Here is a 12047-nt window from a genome sequence, read left to right on the forward strand (position 1 = left end):
GTCAATATATGGGCACTCTTGATTCTCAGTTTACACGTGACTTAATGTTGATTGAATTCAGTTTCAAATAGGCAATGACACAAAGCTGAGATTGAGAACAGAGCCCAGAAGCATCACTACAACCATTGGGACTCAGATTTGGGAATATCTGTGTCAACATAAGTGGCTGCTCAGAGTAATTCTCACCCAGGCAGTAAGGCTATCAATCATGAAAAACATTACTATTTCTTTTAGGAAATGGCTAGAAACCTTTTTTTTTAAAAACATGCAGTTTGCTCATCTGGGAAAACAAGTATCTAATCATGATAGTCTGTACTTCTGTATAAACAGTTCACTTAAAATTTATGTAAACAGCTCATTAAAACTTGCCTTAGAGCTTTTTACCTCACAAGCCTAAAGCATTGTGTCATATAATTTGACATAACAAAGCATTTACTGCCCTAAGACCCTTTTAAACACTCGGGGTCAGATCTTAAATTCTTATAAATAAAATGTACTGTTTGCTTTTGCCACACTCCGTAATATATATTATATATATTTATGATATATTATGGAATATTACTCAGCTTTAAAGAAGAATAAAATCCTGCCATTTGCAACAACATGGATGAACATATAGGGTATCATGCTAAGTGAAATAAGCCAGACACAAAAAAATGAATACTGTGTGGTACCACCTATATCTGAAATCTAAAAAGAAATGAAAAAGTTAAGCTCATAGATGGAAACAGTAGACTGGTGGTTACCAGGGTTGGAAGAGGGATGGGAATAGGAAGACGTTGGTAAAAGGATACAAATTTTCAGGCATAAGATGAATAAGGTATGAAGATCTAATGTATAACACAGTGACTGTAGTTGATCATATTATATATTTGAAATTTTCTAGCAGAGTAGAACTTAAGTGTTCTCTCTCTCTCTCTCTCTCTCTCTCTCACACACACACACACACACACACACACAGAGACACAAGTAAATATGTGATGAATGCGATACTTAACTTTAAGGGGGATTATTTTCATAATATTTATGTATATCAAAACACCATGTTGTACACTTCAAATATGTTACAATTTAATTTGTAGTTACACATCAATAGGGTTTCCCCAGTGGCTCAGCATTAAAAAATTCACCTGCCAATTTGGGAGACGTAGGCTCGATCTGTGGGTCAGGAAGATACCCTGGAGGAGGAAATGGCAACCCACTTCAGTACTGGGAACTCTCATGGACAAAGGAGATTATGGGATCTCAAGGAGTCAGACATAACTTAGCGACTGAATAGCAACAACAACAACATACCTCAATAAAGCTAAAGAAATGAATATTTTCATGAGAAGCTAGCTTGGAATTAGAGCTGATGTAAAGACATTATATTGTCCTAGTGACTGCAAATAGGTGGCAAGTGGAGCCATTAATAAAAATAAAGTAATACAGGAGAAAATGCAGATTTGGAGGGAAAATTCTTTTACATTTTGTATCAGCTTTGAAATATCTACATTGCATGCAGTTGGCCACATGAGCTGGGACGTCCAATAGATTGGATGGGAGATAACAAGTTGAGAATTATCAATAAAAAGTTTACTGTGATTGTGAAGGAAATGAGAAGTAAAGGACAATAATATAATGTTCCGGGGACAACAGATTGATGACTAGGTACTAAAGGAAAATTATATATATACATATATATGTGTGTGTGTGTATGTATATATAAATATATATGTATGCCATGGAGGTAAAGCTAGAGCAATGAAGGTGTAGCAGACTTTGCTCATCAGGCTTCATGCCACAGAAACATATTTAGAACTTACTTGAGAAAAATGATGCCTTTTTGCCCTATGGTGAGTTTAGAATTGAGTTTGGGGAAAACTAAGCATGCACTACAGCTAGGAGAGATAGAAAGAGAGGCAGGCATTTGGGATGGGAGTTATGCTGTTTTAACACAGGGAAGCAAAAATGTAGGTCTGCTCTAGAGCAGTATATAGAAAACCAAGCAGAGATTTGAGCCAACTTGGTCAGTATAGAAATGCGGTTAAAAACTGATGCTCAATTTACTAAATCTATATAACCTTATTCCATTTCAAATGCCCCCAATTGTTTCTCCACTATATTTACTTGATTTACATTATATTTATACATTATATATTTTATATATATTTACATTATATTTACTTGATTAACATTGTATATATTTAATGTATATTTATATAAAGCTTTCTCAGAGTTGAAATAAATTACAGGTTGCAATTTGTTATGCTGTAAACAATAAAACCTCATATAAGCACTAGAGTGTATAAAATATTAATATTTAACAAAATTTGCATTTAGCAGTAAAATATACAATTAGAGAACAAATTTTAAGGTGTTCTTGCCCTTTCCTGAGTCAACCCCATGGTGGAGAGGAAACTGGTAGAATAGTGTGAAGCTATAGGAATGCTAGATCAGAAATTAGAAATTCAAACCCCAAAAAGAATAAACATTCACTTTCTCACTTCCTAAATAATAGACAAGAAACCGACAAACTGTGAGACTTTATTTGGAAATACAAGATTTTCAAATCTCTGTATTTGTCCTAGATAACTGGCATACTGAAGTTTACTATACATCCAGGAAAGGAATAAAGAAGACATGGTGATAAAGAAATAAAAAGGACAAATCCCACCTCTCATTATGTTAGTGTACTCAAGAAAAGGGAGAAGCAGCTAATGGCAAACACAGACTGTAATCTTTTAGGAGAAATTCCAAAAAAAGTTCAATTTCAATACTGTGAAGGAAAACTGTCCAGTGGCTTTGGCAGGAGAAGGCAATTGAGGTGACTTTTGTTCTTCATGTCCAGCATGCAGTGTATAGGAAGTGTAGTTTCCATATCTCTAAGGAAACATAGAGGAAGAGAGAGGTTTGTGGTGAAGATACAGGGACATCTAAAGCAGAAGTATGTACTAGGACCTCAGATGCTAACTTTAGATGAAACAGTATTTTTCCCTAGAGCTAGATGTGTCATTCTGAAGCAAAAAGAGGATCCAGAAGACATAGATTTGGACACCTGATTTCTCTTGCTCCACACCAAGATATATTAGAGACACAACCACAGAAGAGTCAGCCACTCACCAACTTGGTCAGGAGCAGCACCAGGTGAAACTAGAAATTATCAGAAATTTGAAATATTTGAAAATATCAGAAATATGCATGACATTCAAACACAGAGTAAATTTCCTAAAAATACCAAGACCTGTTAGCATTTACCTGTCGTGATGGTTTAGTCACTAAGTAGGGTCCAACTCTTGTAATTCATGGACTGTAGCTGCCAGGCTCCTCTGTCCATGGAATTCTCTAGGCAAGAATACTGGAATGGGTTGCCATTTCCTTCTCCAGGGAATCTTTCTGACCCAGGAATCGAACCCAGGTCTCCTGAATTGCAAGCAGATTCTTTACTAACTGGGCTATGAGGGAAGCCCAGAAAATATTAGGTGCAACTAAAGTTACTGGTTAGATCTTAGTCATATTTTGTCATTTTTCTTCAACTATCCTATGTTAGACAGGAAGTTAGGCGTGAGCACTGATGGGTGACCTAGCCAAGAAGGATGCCAGCTGACCTCTATATCCCACCACAGACATACCCTAATGTGGCCCAGGCGACTTCACAGATATGCTACAAAATAACTGCAATGTGCTTGTGAATGCTAAGTTGCTTCAGTTGTGTCCAACTCTACGCGACCTTACGGACTAAAGCCCACCAGGATCCCCTGTCCATGGAATTCTCCAGATAAGAATACTGGAGGGAACTGCCATGCCCTCATCCAGGGGATCTTCTTGACCCAGGGATCGAGCCTGCATTTCTTAATGTCTCCTGCATTGGCAGGCTAGTGTCACCTGGGAAGCCCACAAAGTAACCCCAGAGACTTCAACTCCAGCACATGCACCCTTGATGCACAGCGCACAGCTGCTGTGTCCTCAAGTGATCTTAGGCAGCCAGGACCCTATTAAGTGTTCATAAATATTCTGTATATACATACATCTGATTATAATAGACTGAATTATGGGAAAGAAATGCGAAGTAGAGCCAGTTGTTATGTAACACGTGACTATCAATCAAAGCTATCAGTCCCTGCCTACTTAATTGAATATGTAAAAGCCGTCTTGAAAAACCCTTTATCATTAGGGGGCCAGTGCCTCTCTATGGCCCTTGAGGGCCCTCTCCCTTGAGGTGCTGTTTCTGTTCTTTCCTTAATAAACTTGTTTACTCCATGGGTAAGACCTCAGATTCTTCTTTGTATCCTTACCAGGACCAGAGACCAACAAGAGAGGGTCCTCTTTGATCCTCCCCCTACTCGGTAACATCTGTCTGGTGAAATTCATAAAGAAGAACAAACTAATAAATAGGAAGTTATTTTTAAGGGAGGAAATATTTCTTTATAACCTAAGTGGATTGTGAATCCTGCTATATATTTTTCTTCCTCGGTGCTTGCATAATTCATGCACTATATAAAATATATTGAGGATACCAATGTTTTCACTTTTAGAATGAATTATATCAAGTTCACAAATTGGAAGCAATAAGTAATCAAAAATTTGTTTTGCCTCTACGCAGTTTCAAGGAGAATTCAATATTGTAATTGTGAGTAAATTTATGTTTCTGGCAAATTAATATCTTTCTGAAAAGTAGATATAGTGATCTTTCTGTCCACATAAAATTATCTATTTCAGGAATATGTATCTCAAATGTAATAATCTGAGAATGGGGCAATGAGGGGAAAAGGTTATAGAATAGAATAACTGTGAATTTCAATTGCTGTTTTTTTTTTTTTTTTTAATTTCAAAAAGAGCAATTTATCTAGCACAGTTTTAGCTAAGTCAGATTCTTATCAATTTCCATTATTGGTAAGGGAAAAACTGTATTTTATTATAACATGTCATAAAATATTAAATATGAAGTCAAACTGCTTTCTTTGCAATTATTCTTTAACATTATCAATCCACTATTTTTTGTCACTGCCATCAGCATGGGATCTGATGAGAAGTTGATGATGATGAGAAGTTATACTTTGGCATCTAGAAATTTACATTCACTTTTACATAATAATATAACTTTGCTTCTTCTAACAAGCAAAATTTTCAAAATAAAGAGAAAAAGAAAAAAAGGAAGCAAGGAATGAAGGTAGGTCTTAAGAGTTTTAGAGGCATCTATTTGTGTGAAAGTAATGAACTATGAACATATAGTGTTTACTATTATTTAGGTAATTCATAAGAATGTATTTAAAATTTATATTTATAGAGTCATTCTATTAAGTTTTTCTAAAGGGTATACTTTGCTCAACTGTCTCTATGTATTTACTGTCAGATTTTGTAGCTAAATAGACACAAATTACCCCACAAATTACCCCACAAGTTAGTTTTGTACAGATATGTAGAGGAGAAAATATGGATTGCTCTTTTAGAAATATCATTGTGATGACTAAAAAGAAGGCTTTCATAATTGCTCTAATCTTTGAATTGTAGCATAGGCTTCTGTGAGGAACCCATGATCCTTTATATGAGACAAAAATTGAATGTTGCCAAGACATCTTACCCTGAAGCTGCCTCCATTTATTTGTATGCTTATCTTACAATACCAATTGTCAGAAACCCCAGAGATAGATGTTTTATTTGCCAAGGAAATTGCTGTGTTTGAAGGGTAATATGGGAGAAAAACAGTAGAATGAAACATTTGGTAATGCTAATGAATTAAATCTAGAATTAATGATATGATTGATATAAAAATCACCAGCTCCCCATTGTGTTTGTTGACTTTCTGTAAGAATCAGGTAGTAGAAAACACAATTTGAAGAGTCAGAAAGCCTGAGTCTTCAACTTACAACACTGAATTTGTTCCTTATGTTAAATAAGTGGCTTAACACTACATAATTATGAAAATCTTCAGCTTTGAGATGGTGTGACTCAATGGATTTTTCTTCTGTTATTTAATTATGAGACTCTTGCCCCACTTTCAAATATTTTTCAAGTGTAGTGAGAGAATCTTTTAAATGAACCTTGAGATATCAAAGTGAAATTTCAAAACTGGGACTCATGATGGCAATGCTTCTATTATATTATTACTTAAAGGTCTCTCTTTATATAAACCAAAATAGTTTGAGGTGTTCTTTTAACATCTTTTTGTGGAAATAAATGTAAATTTGACTGTGTGTATATGTGTATCTTATCTTGTTTTAGCAAGTTTTTAAGGTAGTTTGATAAGATAGAAAGCTGCTAAAAAAATAAAAAAGACACCAGCTGAGAATTACGTAGTTTAGATGTTACTTCAACTCAAATACTTTAACTGCTTTTCATTTATTTTATGCCATAGAAAAGTTAATGTCATTGTTAGTCTTATTGGGATAAAATACTGATTCAAATAGGATACCCTCTTTTCCTGCAAGGGCTACATTTAAAGAATTACAAACAATCACAAGATTGGGACCCCATGAACAGTATGAAAAAACAAAAAAAAGTACCCTGAAAGATGAACTCCCCAGGTCGGTAGATACCCAATATGCTACTGGAGAATAGTGGAGAAATAACTCCAGAAAGAATGAAGAGACAGAACCAAAGCAAAAACAACACCCAGGTGTGGATGGGACTGGTGATAGAAGCGAGGTCTGAAGCTGTAAAGAGCAATATTGCATAGGAACCTGGAATGTTAGATCCATGAATCAAGGCAAATTGGAAGTGGTCAAACAGGAGATGTCAAGAGTGAACGTCAACATTCTAGGAATCAGTGAACCAAAATGGACTGGAATGGGTGAATTTAACTCAGATGACCATTATATCTACTACTGTGGGCAAAATCCCTTAGAAGAAATGGAGTAAACATCACAGTCAACAAAAAGTCCGGAATGCAGTACTTGGATGCAATCTCAAAACCAACAGAATGATATCTGTTCATTTCCAAGGTAAGCCATTCAATATCACAGTAATCCAACTCTATGCCCCAACTAGTAATGCTAAAGAAGTTGAAGTTGAACGGTTCTATGAAGATCTACAAGACCTTTTAGACCTAAGACTCCAAAAAGATGTCCTTTTCATTACAAGAAACTGGAATGTAAAAGTAGGAAGTCAAGAACCACATGGAGTATCAGGCAAATTTGCCCTTGGAATACAGAATGAAGCAGGGCAAAGGCTAATAGAGTTTTGCCAAGAGAATGCACTGGTCACAGCAAACATCCTCTTCCAACAACACAAGAGAAGACCTACACGTGGACATCACCAGATGGCCAACACCAAAATCAAATTGACTGTATTATGTGCAGCCAAAGATGGAAAAACTATACAGTCAGGGAAAACAAGAGCCAGAGCTGACTGTGGCTCAGATCATGAACACCTTATTGAAAAATTCAGACTTCATTTGAAGAAAGTAAGGAAAATCACTAGGTATGACCTAAATCAAATCCCTTACAATGATACAGTGGAAAGGGGAAATAGACTTAAGGGACTAGATCTGATAGACAGAGTGCCTGATGAACTACGGACGTAGGTTCGTGACATTGCACAGGAGACAGGGATCAATACCATCCCCAAGAAAGAGAAATGCAAAAAGCAAAATGGCTGTCTGAGGAGGACTTACACATAGCTGTGTAAAGAAGAGAAGCAAAAAGCAAAGGAGAAAAGGAAAGATATAGCCATTTGAATGCAGAATTCCAAAGAATAGCAAGGAGAGATAAGAAAGCCTTCCTCAGCGATCAATGCAAAGAAATAGAGCAAAAACAATAGAATGGGAAAGACTAGAGACCTCTTCAAGAAAATTAGAGATACCAAGGGAACATTTCATGCAGAGATGGGTTCAATGAAGGACAGAAATTTTATGGGCCTAATAGAAGCAGAAGATATTAAGAAGTGGTGGCAAAAATACACAGAAGAACTATACAAAAGAGATCTTTCTGAACCAGACAATCACGATGGTGTGATCACTTACCTAGAGCCAGATATCCTGGAATGTGAAGTCAAGTGGGCCTTAGGGAGCATCACTACGAACAAAGCTTGTGTAGGTGAAGGAATTCCAGTTGATCTTTTTCAAATCCTAAAAGATGAGGCTGTGAAAGTGTTACACTCAATATGCCAACAAATTTGGTAAACTCAGCAGTGGCCACAGGACTGGAAAAGATCAATTTTCATTCCAGTCCCAATGAAAGGCAATATCAAAGAATGCTCAAACTACCACACAATTGCACTCATCTCACATGCTAGTAAAGTAATGATCAAAATTCTCCAAGTCAGGCTTCAGCAATACATGCACCATAATCTTCCAGATGTTTAAGTTGATTTTAGAGGGAGAGGATCCAGAGATCAAATTGCCAACATCTGCTGGATCATCAAAAAAGTAAGAGAGTTCCAGAAAAGCATCTAGTTCTGCTTTATTGACTATGCAAAAGCCCTTGACTGTGTGGATCAAAACAAACTGTGGAAAATTCTTCAAGAGATGGGAATACCAGACCACCTGACCTGCTTCTTCAGAAATCTGTATGTTGGTTAGGAAATGACAGTTAGAACTGGACATGAAACAACAGACTGGTTCCAAATAGGAAAAGGAGAATGTCAAGGCTGTATATTGTCACCCTGCTTATTTAACTTATATGCAGAGTACATCATGAGAAACGCTGGGCTGGATGAATCACAAGCTGGCATTGAGCCTGCCGGGAGAAATATCAATAACCTCAGATATGCAGATGACACCACCCTTATGGCAGAAAGTGAAGAATAACTAAAGAGCCTCTTGATGAAAGTGAGAGAGAAGAGTGAAAAAGTTGGCTTAATGCTCAACATTTAGAAAACTAAGATCATAGCATTTGTTTCCATCACTTCATGGCAAACAGATGGGGAAACAGTGGAAACAGTGCCTGCATTTATTTTCAGGGGCTCCAAAATCACTGCAGATGGTGACGATAGCCATGAAATTAAAAGATGCTTACTCCTTGGAAGGAAAGTTATGACCAACCTAAACAACATGTTAAAAAGCAGAGATATTATTTTCCCTACAAAGGTTTGTCTAGTCAAGGCTATGGTTTTTCCAGTAGTCACGTATGAATGTAAGAGTTGGATTGTAAAGAAAGCTGAGTGCTGAAGAATTGATGCTTTTGTTTTTTTAAAGTCAATCTTAGAACTTTATTGGGATTGTATTGAGGTTTGGGTTTTTCATTATTTGGGGGGTTTCTTGTTTTCCTTTTATGCTTTTTTACACCCTCTAGATCATCAGATTTGCTCTGTGGAGAAATAATATGAGTAATAGCTGATATTTATTAAATATTTACTACCAGGTAGCTCATGGTAAAGAATTTGCCTGTAATGCAGGAGACACAGTTTTGATCCCTGGGTCAGGAAGATCCCCTGGAGAAGGAAATGGCAACTGGATCCTGTATTCTTCCCTGGGAACTGATGCTTTTAAACTGTGGTGTTGGAAAAGGCTCTTGAGAGTCCCTGGGACAGCAAGGAGATCCAACCAGTCCATCCTAAAGGAAATCAGTCCTGAATATTCATTGGAAGGACTGATGTTGAAGCTGAAACTGCAATACTTTAGCCACCTGATGCAAAGAGCTGACTCATTTGAAAAGACCCTGATGCTGGGAAAAAATTGAAGGCAGGAGAAAGAAGGGGACGACAAAGGATGAGATGGTTGGTTGCTATCACTGACTCCATGGAGATGGGTTTGAGTGATCTTTGGGAGTTGGTGATGGACAGGGAGGTCTGGGGTACTGCAGTCCATGGGGTCATGAAGAGTCGGACACGATTGAGTGTCTGAACTGAACTGAAAAGATTATTAGATCCATTTTATTCCAGATAAACACAAAGAAATTAACAACTTTTAAGAATGCAATGTCAAAAAAAAAAAAAATACAATGTCAACTTTAACAAGCCCTAACATGCATTGACTTTAACTTTAAATTAATTTTAATTTTTGTTTTTGTTTTTGGAAGCAGCAATTTGTAATGTTCAAGTTGAGTAAAATGCCATCAGTTATGACATACTACTTGCAGTGTTAATATAATTAAATTCATGTCCACAAGGGACATAAAACATCTATATATTTGCTTTACATTCATTTACTTTCTCTATATATGTACATATACATTACAAATATTAATGAGGATTCTTTCTTTCATAATAATTATGATATATGCAAACACATAAACTTACACAAATACATATGATTATGTGCATTTATAGCATATTCCTTTATATTATCCAAATTGTGACTTTTAAGGGACTTGGAAGTTTTTGCTAAAAGCTTGTCAAGACCCGTTCAGTCCAGAATTTTAGAAAACCTCCTGAAATTACTTTTAAAATATCAGGCTGATCAGGATGGGGAATACATGTAAATCCATGGCTGATTCATGTCAATGTATGACAAAAACCACTACAATATTGTAAAGTAATTAGCTTCCAACTAATAAAAATAAATTTAAAAAAATATCAGGCTAAAAGCAAAAGAGAAATTAAGGGGAAAGAAGTGGTAGAAGGAGAAAAAAATTATCATTTTGAAAGATATTTTTCTTATGCTAATTACAAATTCTTAGCTATAAAATTAGAACCTATGGTTTGCAATAATGAAAGAGGTGATTTTAATTGAGTGTCTACTAGTTACTATTAATAATTTAGCTGTATAGAAAGTGAAATGACTCACAACCCCTTGAGTACAGATCAAAATAATTATAATCGCAAGTAGAGAAATAAAAATCAGTTTTGTTACTGATAAGAATAGAGAACCCAGTCTAGCTATAAAGATACAACCATTATCTTCCTCTCCAATCTTGATTTTTAGGTGGTGTGTTTAACAGAATGTATGGGAGTAGAACACAGAAACATAGAAATGCCTCCCACAGACTTCTCACATGCAAAGACATAAATTATTTGTCTCTAGATCTTTTTATAGAATCTATAAAGTCTGGCCACATATCCTCAAAAATTGAACAAGATCTGCAAATACCATCCAACTCTTTGAATAGAGAGACACAATACAAAGAAACAAATTAATTGAAGCATCTATGTTGCAATACTTTGCAATGAATAAGTAAGTCATTCTTCATTCTATATGAAGAAGACTTTGAAACAATATTTGGAGAATTTTTGAAAGCAAATAGCAGAGCACAAAGGGCTCTACAAAAGAAGTTCCAGGTTAGTAGGATTGAACAGAAGCAAAGTGAAAGTGCGTCATGAGAAACACTGGGCTGGAATAAGAACAAGCTGGAATCAAGATTGCCAGGAGAAATATCAGTAACCTCAGATATGCAGATAACACCACTCTTATGGCAGAAAGTGAAGAAGAACTAAAAAGCCTCTGGATGAAAGTGAAGGATGAGAGTGAAAAAGTTGGCTTAAAGCTCAACATTCAGAAAACTAAGATCATGGCATCTGGTCCCATCACTTTAAGGAAAATAGATGGAAACAGAGGAAACAGTGTCAGACTTTATTTTGGGGGGCTCCAAAATCACTGCAGATGGTGATTGCAGCCATGAAATTAAAAGATGCTTACTCCTTGGAAGGAAAGTTATGACCAACCTAAATAGCATATTAAAAAGCAGAGACATTACTTTGCCAACAAAGGTCCATCTAGTCAAGGCTATGGTTTTTCCAGTGGTCATGTATGGATGTGAGAGTTGGACTGTGAAAAAAGCTGAGCGCCAAAGAATTGACATTTTTAAACTGTGGTGTTGGAGAAGACTCTTGAGGGTCCCTTGGACTGCAAGGAGATCTAACCAGTCCATCCTAAAGGAGATCAGTCCTGGGTGTTCATTGGAAGGACTGATGCTGAAGCTGAAACTCCAGTACTTTGGCCACCTCATGCAAAGAGCTGACTCATTGGAAAAGACCCTGATGCTTGGAGGGATTGGGGGCAGGAGGAGAAGGGGACAACAGAGGATGAGATGGCTGGATGGCATCATCGACTTGATGGACATGAGTTTGAGTAAACTCCGGAAGTTGGTGATGGACAGGGAGGCCTGGTGTGCTGCGATTCATCAGGTCGCAAAGAGTCGGACATGACTGAGCGACTGAAATGAACTGAACTGAACTGAAAGTGTGAGTTAAGC

This window comes from Cervus elaphus, chromosome 30 (genome assembly GCF_910594005.1).
Source record: "Cervus elaphus chromosome 30, mCerEla1.1, whole genome shotgun sequence".
Lineage (NCBI taxonomy): Eukaryota > Metazoa > Chordata > Mammalia > Artiodactyla > Cervidae > Cervus > Cervus elaphus.